This window comes from Nilaparvata lugens, chromosome 8 (assembly GCF_014356525.2).
Source record: "Nilaparvata lugens isolate BPH chromosome 8, ASM1435652v1, whole genome shotgun sequence".
NCBI lineage: Eukaryota > Metazoa > Arthropoda > Insecta > Hemiptera > Delphacidae > Nilaparvata > Nilaparvata lugens.
In genome coordinates this window covers 4,528,468-4,549,107 of record NC_052511.1, presented here as the reverse complement: position 1 = coordinate 4,549,107, position 20,640 = coordinate 4,528,468, and positions in this window count along the sequence as shown.

Below are 20,640 nucleotides of genomic sequence, written 5' to 3'. Positions count from 1 at the left end.
TGAGCAATTTCCAATTTTCAAAACATTGCTTTTAAACATAGCGCTCTCAGAAGAATTAAATTAAATATTTCATATGAAAGAAAATAAGTTGATAATATAATTATTTGATAATTTTCCAGGTAATTTGAAAAATTTATTCAACAGATAAGATTGTTTATTGCTTGGTAACCTTTAAAAATATTTATATTTTTACATCACTGATTAGACAGCTGAGCACGTACCAGGCAGCGATCGATCGATCACCTGGAGAAAGCAGACGACAATATCAGATGTGCCCAGTACCTACTTGAGTGAGCATGTCATAGTTAGTTGATCATTCACTTTTCGTAAAATTATTTGCTAGTGCATTAATTCTCATTTTTAATTCAATTTGTAAAGTTTTTAATTACATCAATTGTTAATTTAGTTTTCAGTAATGAGATTATACTACAGAGTAAACTTTTTCCTACGCTAATTCATGGTTTGAAGGTTAGTTGAAGTCACTTTTTCTTTCAAGTGTAAATATTCAACTCTTAAACTTAACTTTAATTCTTTTGAAGCATTCATTTTAGCCGGTTTTTATTTGTTTTTCATCCAAGTCTAGATATATTCAGTTTTTTAAACTGCCTCATAATAATATATAATGATTTTTCATTTCAATACCGTACTTGTTAATTAACTATTTTGATTTTTTTGCTTTTTAATTAACTATTTTGAGCCCAGCTTTCTCAAATAGTTTAAAATTTAGATATCTTTTAAAATACTTAAATAATCATTTTGATCATTCTATATTTTTCTTATCGATTCTATACGGACAATTCTTATTACTCTTTCTTTTCCTATCACATACTTTTCTTAATTATTTAAAAGAAATTCTATCAATCTCGAGTAAGTTCTATAAATTCTATTTCAATAATGTAGTTCATTCCATTAAAAATGCTCCATCACAAAATCTTTGAAATGTTTTTATAGCCTAGTAATTTTTTTTATTGAAATGCTTTAGCCTACAAGTAGTTTGGATTCAAAACTAAAATAAAGGCAAGGCTAAGTTACATCATGAAATAAAATTATTATAGGCCTATTACATTTTTCTTTTTAGGTCAAATTACGTTTTTCAAGGTTGGCCAATAGTTGAAACAATCCAATTTGTCAGATTTATTAATTGAATTTTATTAAAAATAATTAGTTTCAAGACCAATTGAATGCACAACCCCCAATAAAAAAGTTCATTTTTTAAGTTTGTAGAGTGAACATTGATGTTGTGGAAGCTTTCCATAATTGAAGAGACTTGTGAGCACACACGAAAGCATGCTCCTGTCAAAAAATAATCTTAGTTGATTTTTTTGAAAATATCTTCAATTAATTTCTAAAACATAAGGTAGGCTTAACTTTAATATATTTATTACAGTTGATACTATTTGTAAATCATGATTATTAACCTAGGTTTTGTTTATTCTAACAGGACTATATGAACGTAAAGAAACGTTTATGGAAAGACATACATCAGTTATCAATGGAGAGCAGCGCCACTACCGTAATGAAGATATGGACCGGTGAATTTGGTATGAGGTATCTGGTATTTATATTATTTTAAGACAGGCTAGAACTTCTTAACACTTTCCCATAACACAGACATTTAGGGATGGGATGTTTGTGGCGGTTAGTATTATAACATAGTTCATCCCAACCCTCTCGGCAGTGCCAAGTTCTATCCGGTTGGTTCTGAGTCCAATGGATGCTTTCAAGTTAGAGTCAACTGACCTGCAGATCGCATTTCCGCCTGCCAACAACTGGACGAACATGTGCTACTGTTTGATTGTGGTTTGTGGATGGCTGTGGTGTAAGACAATCACTATAAATAGGGGTTGAGTTGTTAGGATCCCCGTAGGATATTTGCAGTTGTCAGTCGAGTATTTCATTTCTGATCAGTGCCCTTTGTGGTGGTCTCACAGCTTTTTCATGATGGTTGCGGGCTCAGTACAGCACTAATTTGATGGGCAGGTGGGGTACTGTTACACTGTGGCCTGGTCTGACTTGTTCTATGACACTGGCGATGTAAATATTAGATTAATACTGGATTAAGATTAGATTAAGGCTGAAGTAAAAGTGAAGTATAGCCTCTAGCCTGTGCTAGTTGGCGGGGGAAAGCCTCTAGCCTTTGCTAGCTGGCGGGGGATAGACTCTAGCCTTTGCTAGTTGGCGGCGGACGAGAAAATATAGCCTCTAGCCTTTGCTAGTTGGCGGGGGATAGCCTCTAGCCTTTGCTAGTTGGCGGGGGACAGCCTCTAGCCTTTGCTAGTTGGCGGGGACGAGAAAGTATAGCCTCTAGCCTTTGCTAGTTGGCGGGGGGATCATCCACTCCTGGTGGTCAGGTAGTGCATTAGTTTAGTTTAGTGATAAGTCATTAGAATTAAGAAATTAGAAATCTAAGTTTAGTTTTAAGATTGGAGTGATATTAGTAAAGTAAAGCCTCTAGCCTTTGCTAGTTGGCGGGGAAGAAAAATTATAGCCTCTAGCCTTTGCTAGTTGGCGGGGGATAGCCTCTAGCCTTTGCTAGTTGGCGGGGGATAGCCTCTAGCCTTTGCTAGTTGGCGGGGAAGAAAATGTATAGCCTCTAGCCTTTGCTAGTTGGCGGGGGATAGCCTCTAGCCTTTGCTAGTTGGCGGGGAAGAAAATGTATAGCCTCTAGCCTTTGCTAGTTGGCGGGGAAGAAAATGTATAGCCTCTAGCCTTTGCTAGTTGGCGGGGGATAGCCTCTAGCCTTTGCTAGTTGGCGCGGAACTGAAGATCAATGCAATCCTGTAAAACCTTGGGTTTAAACTGATTTCTAATCTAATTTAAGTCTTAACTTGCATGAAATTTAGTTTATAAGTGACTATATACCATTGATAATTCTGAAGTTATATCATTAAAATATAGCCTCTAGCCTTTGCTAGTTGGCCGTGGATAGCCTATAGCCTTTGCTAGTTGGCGGAGAGATAGCCTCTAGCCTTTGCTAGTTGGCGGGGGATAGCCTCTAGCCTTTGCTAGTTGGCGGGGGACAGCCTCTAGCCTTTGCTAGTTGGCGGTGGACAGCCTCTAGCCTTTGCTAGTTGGCGGGGGACAGCCTCTAGCCTTTGCTAGTTGGCGGGGGATAGCCTCTAGCCTTTGCTAGTTGGCGGGTGATAGCCTCTAGCCTTTGCTAGTTGGCGGGGGATAGCCTCTAGCCTTTGCTAGTTGGCGGGTGATAGCCTCTAGCCTTTGCTAGTTGGCGGGGACGAGAAAGCGTTGCCTCTAGCCTTTGCTAGTTGGCGGGGGGAACATGTACTCCTGTTGGTTCAGGAAGTGCCTTAGTTTAGTTTAATGATAAGTTAAAGTTGTAATTTATAATTTATCAACATTGTATTAATGGTCTGTTTCTTGAGTAAGTTTCAGGTTCATCATGGCTTCCCTTACACATGTTTACAAATATTTTCTGTGTGCATGAAAATAATTACAATATTAATATTATTATATTTTTAACAATATTATATTATTGTATTCAATATAATTGTTCTGTTTCTTGAGTATGTTCCAGGTTCATCACATGGCTTCTCTTTCACATGTTTACAACTATATACTGTGTGTATGTGATCAGTTTCTAATATTAATATTGTATTTAATTTGTTACAATTTTTATTATTGTATCTAATGTTATTCATTGTATTAAATTGCCCTGTTCCTTAATTTGTTTACAGGTTCATCACAGCATCACTTCTCTAATAATTATAAACACAATCGTCGCAGCTATTCATTCATTTTTACTCTGTGAGTAAAATGGTGTCTTTGAATTTACATTTTACTCTGTGAGTGAAATGGTGTTTTTGATTTACATCCAATAACAATGGATTCTTTGAGTAATTATCTTATATCTTGAATTTGTATTTTTTATCTACATTGTATTCAATCCTTTTGTTTCAGTTTCATAGTGTTTCAGGTACATCTTTTTAAACGCTCATATTTTTCATCTTAGCTCATCTTTTTAAACGCTCACATCTTTTCCTCCTCCATGCTTACTGTGTACATGCTTTGAGTGACCCATGTTGCATTTAGAACAACTCAAGTTCTTTGTCAACATAAATTTTCTCAATTTTTATGTTTCTCAAGTACGTTTCAGATTCATTGCGGCTTCTCTACTTAAAGTGCGCACATGCTCACAACTTTTATTTTTCATTTGAGTGTGATGCCCGCATGAGATCTAGGCTTGTGCATGGTTGATGAGGCGGATGATAAGATATGAATGCACCTACAATTTGAGTTTTACAGTTTCATTTCTTCATGTTTTCTGAGTGCATGCTTCGAGTGATCTAGGCTTGTGCATGGTTGATGAGGCGGATGATAATTAATAAGAGATGAATGCACCTACAGTTTTAGTTTTATCTCGTCATTTTTATTGAGTGCATGCTTCGAGTGATCTAGGCTTGTGCATGGTTGATGAGGCGGATGATAATAAGAGATGAATGCACCTACAGTTTTAGTTTTATCTCTTCATTTTTCTGAGTGCATGCTTCCAGTGATCTAGGCTTGTGCATGGGTAATGAGGCGGATGATAATAAGAGATGAATGCATTTGCAGTTTTAGTTTTACAGCTCTATCTCTTCATGTGTTTTGAGTGCATGTTTAGGATGATTTATGTTGCATCTTGAACACGTTGTGTTGTGGCCATTTGTTGCATACTATATGTTCACTTTTATGCCTGATATGTGATGAAAAACATGTGTTAGAATAATATTATATGTTGTATATTGCATAATATTCATTATAAATCTTGAATGAGCTGTAGGCATATAATAGATAGATAGATTTAATTCATTTGCTATGGACTATACAGACATCAGCAACGCCAGTAAAATATTCATAACACTAAGGCCCGGTTGCACAACAGTCGGTTAAATTTTAACCGTGATTAATTTCACAAGAACCAATCAGAGATGGCCTTCTTGATAACACGGCTTCTCTGATTGGCTCTCGTGGAATTAATCACGATTAAAATTTAACCGGCTGTTGTGCAACCGGCACTTAACACTTCATTGAAAAAGAATGTGTGAGAAACTCCTCCAAAGAATAGAAGGGGTTTGACTTTTTGTGTAGTTGAGAAGTTGATATTGTGGTAATTATTCATATTGAATGAAAAAGACTAAGAAATTGTCAAAAAACCACTGATTTATTGATAACTAGAAAGACCGGTTTCGGTTATTACACCATTGTCAATCTCTGATAAACTCAGATCGACAATGTTTATCAATTGACTCAGTTTATCAGAGATTGACAATGGTGTAATAACCGAAACCAGTCTTTCTAGTTATCAATAAATCAGTGGTTTTTTGACAATTTCTTAGTCTTTTTCATTCAATAGAAGGGGTTTGCACGCAGAAGATCAAATAGTGATTTGTTGAACAAAGAGACTGGATGAATTTTATTGACTCTGGCAACCCATGTAGGAATCATAAGCTATTTGTTGCATACTATCCAATTATTGGTCTCGAATGTGTTGCCAGATATTATTGTATTCAAAATTATAAGTCAAGGTGAATTGAAAGAGATGTTTTCAGTTCCACAGAATAATGTAGAACTGACAACATCTATTTCAATATTCATCTTAATATGGAGCGATTCCACTTCTCTTTTCCTAGTGTAAATTTTAAAATGATATATTATTTGCTGCATCTACTTTCCACTTGTATGTCTTGGATGTGATGTTAGGAACGTGTTGGAATTTTAATAGTAATATATTATATCATCACCATTGCACCATAATGATCATCACTACTATTTTTTCAAGATAATGGCTCAACTCACACTTACGCGACTCAGGTCGAGGAGAGACTCGACTCTAGTCGAGAGCATGTGTTTTCAAATGGTGACGTCGCGGAGACTAAAGTCGACTGGTCTGAGTGTCACCATGGAAACACATGCTCTCGACTAGAGTCGAGTCTCTTCTCGACCTGAGTGGCGTAAGTGTGAGTTGAGCCTTAGATTTCTCATTATTTTAGTGCTGTGTTATTGAACTAAACATATTTCGTTTCAGATTATGGAGTTTCAGCTATATTTTCAACTCTTTATTACATTTTAGTGTCATAACAATAAATTTTCAAGTGCTAAATCAAGAAGATCCTAGTCCCTTTGAAAATTTATGTTGAAAAATGTAATAAATGAGTTCCTATAATAAATAAATTCAATGGGAATTTTCTATTATTATGTGAATAAAATAGGCCTATATTCATTAAATATAATATCTATGATATTTATATTTAATGATACTATAAATCATAATCATAAATACATATATTTGTATATGTATTTGTCAAATTGTATTTTTATCATTATTATTTATCATAATAATAATGATAAAGTTGATATAATATTATCTATTCAATAGTTCAGGACGAATGTATATTTAATGTCTTCTTCCTTCATTCATGGTTTAGTCTCTTGCCTGTTCCGACTCACAACAGTATAATTGTATATCTATTACAGTACGGTAATCTAAAATTACAATAATCATTAAATCAGTTATTCATCTTTTATATTTTATAGCCATCTTTTCCTAGGTCTTCCTATATCTCTTTTTCCTATAGGGTGGTAGTTAAGAATTTTCAAGGGAATCCTTTCTTTTGGCATTCTGTTGACATGCTCCCTCCACTGGTTGCGATATGATATAACTTTTTCATTTATATTAAAGACACCCAGCTCTTGCCTTATATCCTCATTTCCAATTTGGTCCCGGCGGTCTATTTGTATTTATTGTATTTTGTATAATAGATAGATGTATATTATTGTATAGTTGACTTAGGTCTTATCCTTCTATTCATTTCATTTTGGCGCATTTATTTTATTTGCCTAATATTATACATGTTTCATTTTTATTCTCTAATATCATTGTTTATTGTAATTAAGTAGAGATGTATATAGTTGATATACGTTGTCAAATTTATTGTTTCAGATAATGAGATTTCAGATTCCTTTTCATAGATAGAGAGGTACATTATAATACCTTCTATAGAGAGAAGCCTTCTCGGACTAACACCAAACGGATCTCATGACCGAGACTCCTGGAAGCGACTGACTCAAACTATATATTTCTTTGTTCAATTAAATTGTTACAGTAATGTGTTTTTCCAGTTAAACTAATGAGATTTTTGTTTCAGATAAGGAGGTTTCAGCTTCTTTCTCATAATAATTTATTCATTCAGGATGATTATCTATATAGCTTCTATATAGAGAAGCCTTTTGGGACTAACCCCAAATGGAGCTCATGATCGAAGTAGACTCCTGGAAGCTAATGACCTGAAACGCCAACCCCACCACAGTGGGAAAAGTATGAAGTTCAAGACGAAATTTTGGCTACCGGTTCGCTACTTCATGGTTCAAAGGTTAGTGGAGAATTCTCTTTTATCTTCAAGTTTAAAATTTGAATTTTTAAATTTACTTTGATTATTTTAAATCTTTAGTTTAATCTCATTAAATTTTTAAATCCAATTCCTAGTTTGGATTTCAATTTTGAAATTCACATTGATCCTTTCAAATCTATAGTTTAATTTATTCTGATAGTATTCAAGTAATTTACTGTTTTTTCGAGAATTAACTTTTTAATCGGACAGCCGGTGATTTTTTTTATTATTATTGAATTAGGCTCAACTCACACTTACGCGACTCAGGTCGAGAAGAGACTCGACTCTAGTCGAGATCATGTATTTTCAAATGGTGACAGTTACGGAGACTAGAATCGACTGGTCTGAGTGTCAACGTTTAGAAAAACATTCTAAGACACTACACTATTCTAAAAACATACAGACACTATATGCTGACGACACAACTCTTTTTTTCTCAGATAAAGATGTGAATAGTTTTGAAATAGACATGAACATCTCCACAAATGCTGTTGTTCAGTATTTCAATGAAATCTGCTTATCAATTAATTCTACAAAAAGTCAAACTATCCACTTCAAATCTGCCGCTACTCTTCCTCAATTATGTATTGGAGAAGATGAAATTGAGTGCACGGATACAGTTAATATGTTGGGGGTGTACTTTGATGACAGGTTGACATGGACAATGCATGTTGATAATATTGTGAAGAAAATAAGTAAAAGTCTCTTTCTCTTAAGAAATCTTGCGAAGTATGTCCCACAAAACACCGTTAAAGTTGCATACTTCGCTACTTTTTACTGTTACCTCACATATGGTATAGAGCTTTGGGGTTGTACCACAAAGGAAAATATGCAGAGGGTCTTTGTACTACAAAAGAGGGCAATACGGTATATAGCGGGCCTTGGATTTAATCACCCCTGTAGAGATGCGTTCAGATCATTGTCGCTGCTGACGGTGCCTTCGATTTACATGTTTAGAATGATCATGCATACTGTAAAAAATAGAATGGACCTGACACTTATCTCCGATACGCACTCCTACAACACTAGAGGCAGAGACAACTTTGCGATTCAGCCGCACAGGAGGAAGCTTTTTGAGGGTAAGCCTAGTTACTCAGGCTGCAAATTTTATAATAAGCTTCCTATACATTTAAAGCGTGCATCCACCAGCATTCCTCTTAATAGATTTAAAACCGACCTTCAAAAATATTTTATAGACAAAGCCTACTACACGGTGCAGGAGTATTTGGAGGATCATTGAAGGAATCGCTACTATTTTAATTAGTAGACTATATTTATATTTGTAATAATTTGACGACGTTCAACTGTTTGCTTGTATAATAATGAGTACACTGTGTTGAATGGATTGAATATCTATCTATCTATCTATCTATCTCTCGACTAGAGTCGAGTCTCTTCTCGACCTGAGTCGCGTAAGTGTGAGTTGAGCCTAAGTTTATTATAAAATTTCAACTTTGTCAAGTTTTTGAAATTGCCACATTCAAAAGATTTATAATTCTAGTTTGTCAAGCTTTGGTTGTAAAAATACAAAAATCTTCTTCTATAAGCAAGACTGTACAGATTAGGTTATTAGGCAAGCACTTGGTGTGTGGTTTTTCAAGCCTTTTTTGTTTCACTATAAAATTGAAAATTGAAGTACAGAGTAGAATAGAGTCAACAACCAAAATTGGATCAATATACAAAGTTATTCATATACATTTCTTGAAAATTACAAACAGAATATTGAAAACAGCAAAAAATGGATCAATTTACAAAGTTATTGATATATTAATGTTGCTTTCCATGACGAAACGCTATAGCCTATGATAAATTTGTTGTAATTTAGACACTGTGTTACACTTTTAAATATGTGAAAAACAGTTACTTTTCTTGGCGAATTGAGGTATGCATTTCACTCCTGAGGAGGAGCTACATCAGTGGCTCCTCCTCAGAAGTGAAATTCATACCTCAATTCGGCAAGAAAAGTAAGTGTTATTCAAATATTCACAAATGTAAAACAGTGTCTAAGCTAGAACAAAGCTATTAATATATATTTCTGATTTCTTAGAAGTTTTTATGCGTTGTAAGTGTATTTCTAAGTTTTTTTTTTGCATACATCACTCATGGTCTGTCGACCGTCTGAGGTTCTTTGAGGTTGGTAGCCTTCTCTGACAGGCCTTCTCCCAGTATTCTAGTGGTGGCAGCTCTCTTTTGGAAGTTGAACGTCGGTGGCAGTCTTCTCATCCTATATTCATTTGCAAACGGAACTTCTAAGTTGTTTAATCTTATTGGGACGTACACATAATGCCTATTTGTGAAGACAACATGTGTGGACTTGCTTTCATTCAACTTAATCCGCCAGGTTCTAGTCCAATTTTCTTGATGGCTTCTTGTGCTTTACTTGTAGCTTCCTCATTAGATATAATTTTGCAGAAGTCCAGTTGAATATTCATATACATTTTTGCCTGTTATCAAATTTATTCAATTTAACTATTATAAATTTTGTTCCAACTTTTGTAAACATAGTTAAGTTTTTAGTTTGTAAGTGAATTATTTGTAACTTTGTACCCTACAATAAGCTTAGCCCTGGCTGGTTAAGGCCCGCCGCAAAGTAGATCCACGCTAATCCACGAAAAGCAACCCACGCCGTGGGATGTTTTGTAAACCATTGCTAGGCTTCTCTAGACATCTGTGTAATGATAATAATACATGCAATGGATAATCCACTTGTCAGCTGATGGATTATGAATAATTCTATAGGATGGTTTACAAAACATCCCACGGCGTGGGTTGCTTTTCGTGGATTATCGTGTGTTTACTTTGCGGTGGGCCTAACATAAATGAATATCTATCAAAATACTATCTATATAATAATATTAAGACTAATTCTTCCAATATTAATTTCTACATAATTCATTAAAAAACACTACTAAGATGTTTTTCAATTTGCCAAGTCATAGCTTAGCTAATGTTGTCGAAATTATTAATACTAGTTACTTCAATTCAACAATCCAACGCCTTACTGATTCTATAATCATACTAAGATTTATTCTTCTAATGATAAAATATTAATACTAATTTCAATCGTTTAGCCACAGGTCAATGCTCTAATTAGTGAAGAATCCATAGCTTAGCTCATGTTGTCAAAAATTTTAATCCTATAATTTCATCAAATTGACAAGTCAAAGCCTAACTGATTCTAACTTCTACCTTCTATCTCTTACCTCTAAAATTAATTACTTGATAATTAATTCATTGAAGAAATATTAGGCTTATACTTATTAACTTGTTAATACTTGACTTGTAATACAGACTCCAGCTGTTTAAAGTCTAGAACTTAGTCAAATCCCGAGCTCGGAAACGGCCCTTAGTATTTTATATGGAAGGCTACACTAACATTAAATATAAATATCTATCATACAATTCGACTGAGCAAAATATATCGAAATAATATGTTGTTCTATAATATTATACAGAACTTGCAAACTTGAATTAATTCCACAATCCATGTGATATCTTCTTAAGCAATCTTTTCTCTATGGCTTCACCACCATAAATGATACAGTATAGGCTAATCACATATGATACAGTATCACCACAACATTATACAGAATATAATCTCAACTTGATACACAACACCATAATTTGATACAAAACTGTTAAGCCAACGCTCAGCTCATGGTGGGTGGACTACATCACAATTACTGTTTCTTTTTAATTTTTCTTTTGTTGAATAATAATTTTAAAATTGGAATATTTATTTTATTTTTTGATCATACCATTCAGTTGAAATAATTATGTATTTTGGATATTGTATTGAAACAAAGTTGGATTTCACAAATTTAATAACAGGGGAATATTTATATGAATTTCCAAGTGTGACTTCTGCAAAAATATAGCAGAAGTCACAGTTGGAAATTTATTTAAATATTTGCCTGTTATTAAATTTGTTCAATATTGAACTGTTCTAAACCTTTTCCTTCCAGTTTGTAATTAAAAGCAGTTGGAATCACATTTGGAAATTAATATCAAAATATTAGCCTGTTATTAAATTTGTTCAATTGAACTGTTCTAAACTTTTTCCTTTTAGTTTGTAATTAAATTCATTGTAACTTAGTAATTGTTCTATTGTAATTTACTAGAGATGGTTAGGGTTGGCTATAAGGGGTGTTGAGGAGACCATCTATTGTAAACTGTTTGTAAGTGAATTTATTGTAACTTTAAGGGGCTGGTTTCTGAGCTCGGGATTTAGCAAAGTTCTAGCTGGAGTCAGAAAATTGGCTTTCCAAAACTGGGCATAGTCGTAATTTTTATGATAATCTTTATTTTCTCATCTCTATAATTGGAAACGTTTTTCCTTGACGAAATGAAACATTCCCAAATAAATCAAAATAGCTGAAACTTTACACTATTTTCACTTCATTTTATTTTGTGTTCAATTTCCTAGTTTTTAAAAGTTTAATTTAAACGTGGACTACGACACTGCGACTACGCCCCGTTTCGGAAAGCCAATTTTCTGACTCCAGCTCTTTAAAGTCTAGAACTTAGCTAAATCCCGAGCTCGGAAATCGGCCCTTGGTAATTTTTCTATTGTTATTTACTAGAGGTGGTTAGCGTTGGCTATAAGGGGTGTTGAGGAGTTTACCATCTATTGTAAACTTAGTTTGTAAGTGAATTTATTGTAACTTTAACTGAAGTCAAAGCTCAGCTTATAAAATTATCAACTTATTATTGCCTGAATAAACTCAAAACAAGTTTAAGATAGTGCGGTTGAGTTTTAGTCTCAAAATTTTACTGTATTTCAAAGATAAGACTTTATCAATTGTTGGTGATTAATTGAAGTAATGTTTAATTTCAAATCTTTGCAGAAGTCACACTACTTGGAAATCATATAACTTTTGCCTGTAATCAAATTTGTTCACTCCAACTGTTGTAAACTTTCTTTCTTCTAGTTTTCAATTAGATTTATTGTAACTTTTCTATTGTAATTTTCTATAAGTAATTTTTCTATTGTTATTTATTAGAGGTGGTTAGGGTTGGCTATAAGGGGTTTTGAGGATGCCAACTATAAATTGTAAACTTTAGTTTGTAAGTGAATTTATTGTAACTTCAACTGAAGCCAAAGCTCAGCTTATACGATTCAATTAAAATTTATTTTGAAAATTGTATTGGAAATATATCTTTACAGAAATCACATTTAGAAATTGATATAAAAATATTCGCCTGTTATTAATTTTTTTCAATCTGTTGTAAACTTTTTTGCTTTTAGTTTGTAATTAAATTTCTTATAACTTTGTATTTTTTCTATATAACTTTTTGTCGGTAAACAAATTTGTTCAATCTAGCTGTTGTAAACGTTTTTCCTTTTAGTTTGTAATTAAATTTATTATAACTTAGTAATTTTTCTATTGTTATTTACTAGAGGTGGTTAGGGTTGGCTATAAGGGGTGTTGAGGAGGCCAACTATTGTAAACTGTAGTTTGTAATTATTGATTAATAGAAGTTAGTCATATTATGTTTACTGAAACATATGTTTTCAAAAAATATAAAATAACAAACTCAATTTTTAATTGTTTCATTTCTAAATAAAGAAACGTATTGTTTAAAATCTTTGTACATTATTTTATCAAGTTAATTTTCAATAACTGCCGTGCTACCAATTTCTCCTAAATCGGTTGGATAGCATTTCTCACCTATTAACCTAAGGAAAGTTATCGGCTCCAACGTAATAGATTCTTGATAAACTATGAATGGATCTATTGCCTATGAATGAGAAGTCCAGTTTTCAGAGCAAACCAACTTATAATCTTCAGAAGAATTTTGGCAATATATAACACAAATCCACAAAGAACAATACCTTACACACTTAAGCATCTAAAATCATTACGAGCTAAATACTTATCCACTTATGTAGTTGAAAAAACAATGGCTATAGGCTTGTAAACACAAGAAATAATTATAGACAAAAATTAGAACACTATAAACTGTTCAAAACTCAATTTAAAACATTAAAATTTCAATTGAATAGAAAAATATTCAGAGAGCACAAAACACCTTCAATAGCCAGCCACCATTTTTTTAGAGAAGAAGGAAGCCTACCAGTAAAGAGCAAAGACAAATCAAACCAGTGACGACTTCATGGACACGTCACCAAAAAATTATAAATTACAAGTTGAGAATTCACATTTTACATTTGTTCTCAATAAAACTTTATTTCGAAATTGTTATTTTAAATTTATATATCATCTATATGATCTGATAATTCTGTTAACTCTGTTTACAGAGTTTGTTTTTTCGGTGATACCATGGAACAAGCAACACAATTATATATGATAAATTCTCAGTCAAAAAGTTGTCCATATATCGATTACTCTGATATTTACTATAAAGTTTTATAGATCTCGAATTGAAGATTCGATTCCAATCGAGAAAAAAATGTAATATTACAAATACCCCCCTCTTGACATAAAAAATTTTACTGTTTGAAAATTTAAAGAAAAAATTACATTGACACAAATGGAAATTTTTGAAATTTAAATTCGAGAACAGTAACAATTTTTTCTAGAAAAACATTACATGTCATCCTATAATATTGAAAATTATTATAAAAATTCATCAATAGCATTTGTTATAATTATGTTTCCAAACAATATTTCAAAGTATAGAATATCAAAATTACTTTTGATTTAGCTTTATAATTTAAAGGAAAATATCTCAACAGAAAGTTTAATATATAAAGAATAGTTTTTGAAATTGCACATAAATTTAATAGATAGAAAAATTCAATTTTTATTGCATAAAAAAAAATTAGTATGTTGAATAAAAAAATTATTATTTTTTTTTAAATAAATTGATGAATTTTTACATTTAATTTTCACATAAAATTTCAATAAATCAAAAAATGTTCATTTCTTTCACTATTGATGCGGTTGATTTTATCGATGCAAATTTTGGAAAACAGTCTGTTAAGGCACTCAGTATGATTTTCAGTTAAGTGTGACTCCAGTGAGATGACGTTAGTGTTGGGCTGATCCGAATACTCGTAGTGTTGGGCTGATCTGGATGCACGTAGTGTTGGGCTGATACTTGTAGTCGACTGATGCATATCAAACTCGATACAGGTGACATCTCAGTTAGCTTGCCTCATGTTTGTAGTAGATGGCTGCATACCAAACTCGATACAGAGTCACGCAAATTTTGTATCATATTTGTAATTATACAATGTACATTTCAGGCTTGAAATGACAATGTAATTTGTTTTTTGGAAAAGAGATAGACGCTGCATACAGGATTAATTTAGGTGAGGATTAATTTAGGTAAGGTTTGGTTTTTTGATATTTTCAGCTTTCAAGGTTTAGAGTTCTGCATACAGGAATAATTTAGGAGAGGATTTTTGAATCAATTCTTTCATGATACTGTGACTTTTATTCTGAATTCAAAGTTGCGAACGTGAACATGGATGGAAATTACCTCCAGGTAATGTGGTAGTGTTGAAGTTTGAGTTACATGGTCAGCAATAAGCGTTGGCATTGTCATTGGCGTATGCTTTGGTGTCGGCATTGGCATCGGCGCAGGCATCGGCGTAGACATCAACATAGATATTGGCATTGGCATCAGCACAGGCATCGGCGCAGGCATTGGCGTAGACATCGGTGTAGTTATTGGTGTAGATATTGGCGTTGACATTGACATCAGAGCAGATATTGGCGTTGATATTGGCATAGGCATCAGTGTAGATAGTGGTGTAGTTATTGGTGTAGATATTGGCGTTGACATTGACATCAGAGCAGATATTGGCGTTGATATTGGCATAGGCATCAGTGTAGATAGTGGTGTAGTTATTGGTGTAGATATTGGCGTTGACATTGACATCAGAGCAGATATTGGCGTTGATATTGGCATAGGCATCAGTGTAGATAGTGGTGTAGTTATTGGTGTAGATATTGGCGTAGACATTGACATCAGAGCAGATATTGGCGTTGATATTGGTGTAGGCATCAGCGTAGATAGTGGCGTAGTTATTAGTGTAGATATTGGCGTTGATATTGGCGTAGTTATTGGCGTAAATATTCAATTGATGGAGCTAGGACAGTCGAACAAGACAGACGTATTTATCGGTGCTCCCGTATCTAAGACGATAAGCTGTGCCGGCTAGCGGAAAATACAGTTAGAACAAGTCAAACTAATAATTCATTTCATAATTCGTGGATTTTGAGTTTTCGTGTGTTTCGTGTGTGTGAACTTATAAGAAGTGTCGAGATACCACTGCTCGTATGGATGAATTCATTACAAGGCAACAGCGAGGTGAGAAACGGGATCGTACTATGGGTTCCTCGCCTGAGAGCTCACGTGCCGCGAAGAAAGGGTGTGATTCAAAAAATTACGATTTAATACAAAATATAGAATTAACAATTAAAACGCTATTTGATGAAAAATTTAGTGAATTGGCTACAAAGAACGATGTGTTAGGAATAACAAACTTACTATCCAACATCACCGAAGAAAATAAATTGCTGAAGGAGGAAGTACAACGTCTGAAAATGGAAAATATCAAAATTATGCATCGATTAGACAGATACGAAGATCGATCACGACGTAATAATTTAATCTTCAGAGGACTAAAATTCAAAAGTAACGAGGACTGTGGTGAGATAGTAAAGGAATTTTGTACAAATGTACTGAAGTGTAATATACAAGTGGGTGTCAATCGTGCTCACATCTTGGGCAAATAAAGAGACAATGCGCCGATAATTGCTCATATCCCGGTGGATCGCGACATTGATGTAGTTCTGGGGAATACAGGGAAACTGAAAGGAACTGGATATGTAGTGCATAAAGACTATTCGCTTGCGACAAGAATACGGCGTAATAGACTATTTCTACTCAAAAAAGAAATATTGAAGATGAGTGGCGTGCGGAGTTCTGTTGTGAAGGGGGAACAGCTGATTGTTGAGGGACATATCTTCACGTGGGAGGCGGAGGATGGTCTACGGTGTGGAAACGAGGATGGGCTGGAGAGATTGAATCGGATTCTGAAGATGGACTTTACTGAAATAATTAATAATGTTTCGAAGAAGGATGAACAATCTAATGAACGCTCAAATAAACAGTCTAATGAATAGGATAAGGTCGTCTGCCAGGTAAAAGGAATAAATGGATTAAGTGTGTTGGCTTATAATGTAGCGGGTCTTAGAGGAAAGGTGAGTTCAAATTATTTTCTTGATTTCTTAAAGAGTTATGATATTTTTATTCTATGCGAAACGTTTGTCGAGGAGAAAGATTTTAATCGTTTAGAGGGCTATTTTCCAGGATATAATATATTTTGGGTGCCAGCAACTAGAACGTCAGGATTTGGTAGGGCAAAGGGGGAATAATGATGGCTTATAGGTCTGTCTATAATAGGAGGGAAGCTTGTAAATTCACTTACTTAGAAGAGTGGCCAGTAATAACTCTTAAATGTGATAGATATGGAGAAATTCATATTATGTCAGTTTATCTAACGCCAGGAGAAAGCTGGAGTGCTGACTTTAACAAACTGAATGGATTCTTAGAAGGCAGAGAGATGGGTGAGAATTTAATATTGTTAGGAGATTTTAATGGACGCATAGGGAAATGTCAAATAATACCGGATGAAATTATGCAGAGAGATTGGGTGATAAATGTTGAACGAAATTCTAAAGATGAAAATTTGAATAGGAATGGGCGTAGAATACTCAATATGTGTGAGGAATTTAATATGTGTGTGTTAAACGGGAGGACAGCAACAGATGATAAGGGAGAATTTACCTATGTTACAAGTGTTGGATGCTCAGTTATCGATTTATGTTGTGTGACGATGAGTACACTAGCAGCTGTAAATAGTTTTGAAGTCCTGACTGAAAGTTTTTCTGACCATATGCCAATAGTAGTTCAATTGAAAGGAGAAATTTCGAATTCAATATGTGATAATTTAACGCTATTGCCCAAGCTGATTTGGTCAAAAGTAGATGCAACAGAGTACCGTAATAAGTTATCGCGGAGCAGCTGTGATGTTATCTTGTCACCCGATAGTAGTCAAGCCGCAGAAAAGATTATCAATATCGTTTATGAAGCAGCGGGTAACAATGCAAGAATTTCTAAGAGAGAAAATAAACATGCGAAACAGATATGGTTTGATTGGGAATGTGATAAAGCGAGAAAAAGAAGTTTTGCCTGTCTTAGACTTTTTAGGAGGGTGAATAGTCAGCAAGCTAGACAAATCTATGCAGAGGAAAACAAAAAGTACATTCAGTTGTGTAAAACTAAAAAAGCCGAGTATTATGATAATATTAGAAAATGCTTAGAAAATGTGCGCGACTCGAAACAGTTTTGGGACTCGGTGAAAAAGTTTAAAAGAACATCCTTCAAGTGTACAGGCCAGATAGATATTGGAAGCTGGGTCAAACATTTTAAAAACTTACTTTCCGTTGAAGTTGAGGCAGATAAAATAGCATATGCCATACCGTTCATAGAGGACGAAAAACTAGATGCAAAAATAACGAAAGAAGAACTGAATTTGGTATTGAAAAAGGCAAAATGTAATAAAGCTCCAGGCACTGACGGCATATCGGCAGAATTTTTCAAATCAGCTCCAGATCAATTCTTAAATTTGCTGCTCAATTTTTATAATTATATTTATGATACAGGATTGGTGCCTGACAATTTTTCGGAAGCGGTTATCTTCCCAATTCATAAAAAAGGTGATTTGAATGAAGTTGCTAATTACAGAGGCATACAATTCATCAATGCATTTGCAAAAATTTTCGCAGGAATTTTTCTGAATAGATTAAACGAATGGGTAGAGAAAAATGAAGTAATAAATGAGGAACAGGCGGGATTTAGAAAAGGATACAGTACAGTGGATAATATATTCAGTTTATACAGCATCATCAATTTGAAACTGAGGAGAAGGAAAGATAGAGTTTATTGTTTGTATGTTGACTTCAAGGCCGCTTTCGATAAAGTAGATCGTAATGCTTTAATTTATAAGTTGTTTCAGATTGGGTTGTCTAGCAAATTTGTGAGAATTGTCCAGAAATTATATGAGAATACACGGGCGTTTGTTTGGTGTAAAAATAGTCAAAATAAGAAGGATGGGCTGAGTAATGCATTCTATACAGAGAACGGATTAAAACAAGGCTGCTTGTTGTCCCCGATTTTATTCACCCTGTTTATTAATGATATTTTTGATAATATGGAAGAAGGGATATGGGTGGACGAGTTGAATATTAAAGGACTTATGTATGCCGATGATTTGATTCTGATTGCATCCACGCCGAAAGCATTACAAAAAATGATAATATGTTTGAAACATTACTGTGAGACGTGGGGACTTACAATCAATACCGACAAAACTAAGATAATGGTGATGAGAAGGGGAGGGAGACTGGCCCATCATGAGAGGTGGTACTGGGGAGAAGAGCGGATCGGAGTTGTAAACAAGTACAAATATCTAGGCGTAACATTCACTCCTCAGTTGGCGTTCAGTGAGCATGTCAGAGAGAGAGTGTCATTGGCAAAGTTTGCATTGAATAATGTGTGGAATAGTTTTGTGGCCCAAAATGAAATAAACATGGAGAGTAAGTGGGTAGTTTTTGATGCGGTTGTAAGAGCTCTTGTGAGCTATGGTGGTCAGGTGTGGGGCTATAAGCAATTTGAAGAAATAGAACGGTTACACAGAGCCTTTATCAAGAAATTATTTTCGTTACCGCAATCAACACCCAATTATATCATCTATTTGGAAGTCAATAAGTATAATTTACACCATTATTTGTTTGAGATGCATTACAGCTATATTATAAGAACCCTTTCTTTGCGACCAAACAGGCTGCCACGAAAACTTGCACAGAAAATGTTTGAACAGAAAGTAGGATGGTATAAAGTGTGGAAAGAGCAGGCTGAAAAATATAACATTGAATTGCCAAGATGGGAGGAAGGAATGCGGGATGTACTAAGGCAAAGTTTGAATAATATTAATGAATGTATAAAAAACGAATGTAGAGAGAAATGGAGAGAAAGAGCAAGGCAATCTGTAAATTATACTGTCTATTCACGTTTGAACCCAATCACCGAACACAATAGTTATATAGGAGCTATCAGAGGATCAGGTGGTAGGGTTTTTGAATGGTAGTGATTGGAGGGCGCTGATAGGTTTTGTGAGGAATGCTTGCGCTTACAGAAAAATGCTAATACAGGAATATAATACTTGATGGTTTCACTGCTTTTCTTTTTTTTACTCCTGCATATGTGGTATAATGTAATTTCATATGTAATACTTTTGTTGCCATGATCTCTTTGGTTGATTGATTCCAAAATTGTTTAAAATTTGGAATTTTTCAAATTGGATAAAATTCAATTTCAAATACTTGCTTGTAAATTTTAAATCAATAAAATAGCTCAACTTGGCAGACGACCAACAGGTCATGTCTTAATATATATATTTGTGTAATCATCAAATTATTATTGATTGAGTGTCATGTTATGTTTTTTCTTGTATCAATAAATATATTTTCTATTCTATTCTATTCTATTCTATTCTTCTATTCAATTGATGAGTCACACTAGTTCGAAAATCACCCAAATGTTCTTAACACTCTTCATGGCGTTCACTTGTTGCCGATTTCGAGATTCACGTGATAATTATTTCAATGTTAATGTCCATAAACTAAAAAGAAAATTTTGATTAGGCTACCAATACAATCTAATACACATGAAAATTATTTCTAAGTATATAATCAATATAAAAATGAAATTTGTTAACATCTTTTTATACAGTCAGCAATACATAAATTGTGAAATATGGAGATATCAATTACAAAATTTCAATAGAAGAAAATAATTTCATTTCCATTTATTCATTGTTCAAATATTTTATGAAAAGCAAATTATTCAATATTATTAATCATCGTTTGTTGGATACTATAGTTTATTTCGATTTTCAATGTTCTAAACACAAACTACATTTCATGACAAAACTTTACTATCAATCATTAAACAAGAAATCATTTAAAACATCAATAATATTTTGCTTCAAAGGCAATCAATATTCATAAGTAATCATCTGCATCTATGGCAATCAACATTATTAATCATTATTTTGCATCTATGGCAATCAACATAAGTGATCAACACAAAAAAATATTATCTCATTACTGCCTCTCTAAGTCATAACCTCTGTTACTCCTTCTTTAGGCAATAATGGGTTTCCATCTCAAAAAACAATCACATACCAGCAAAGTTCTAATCAACAAACCCC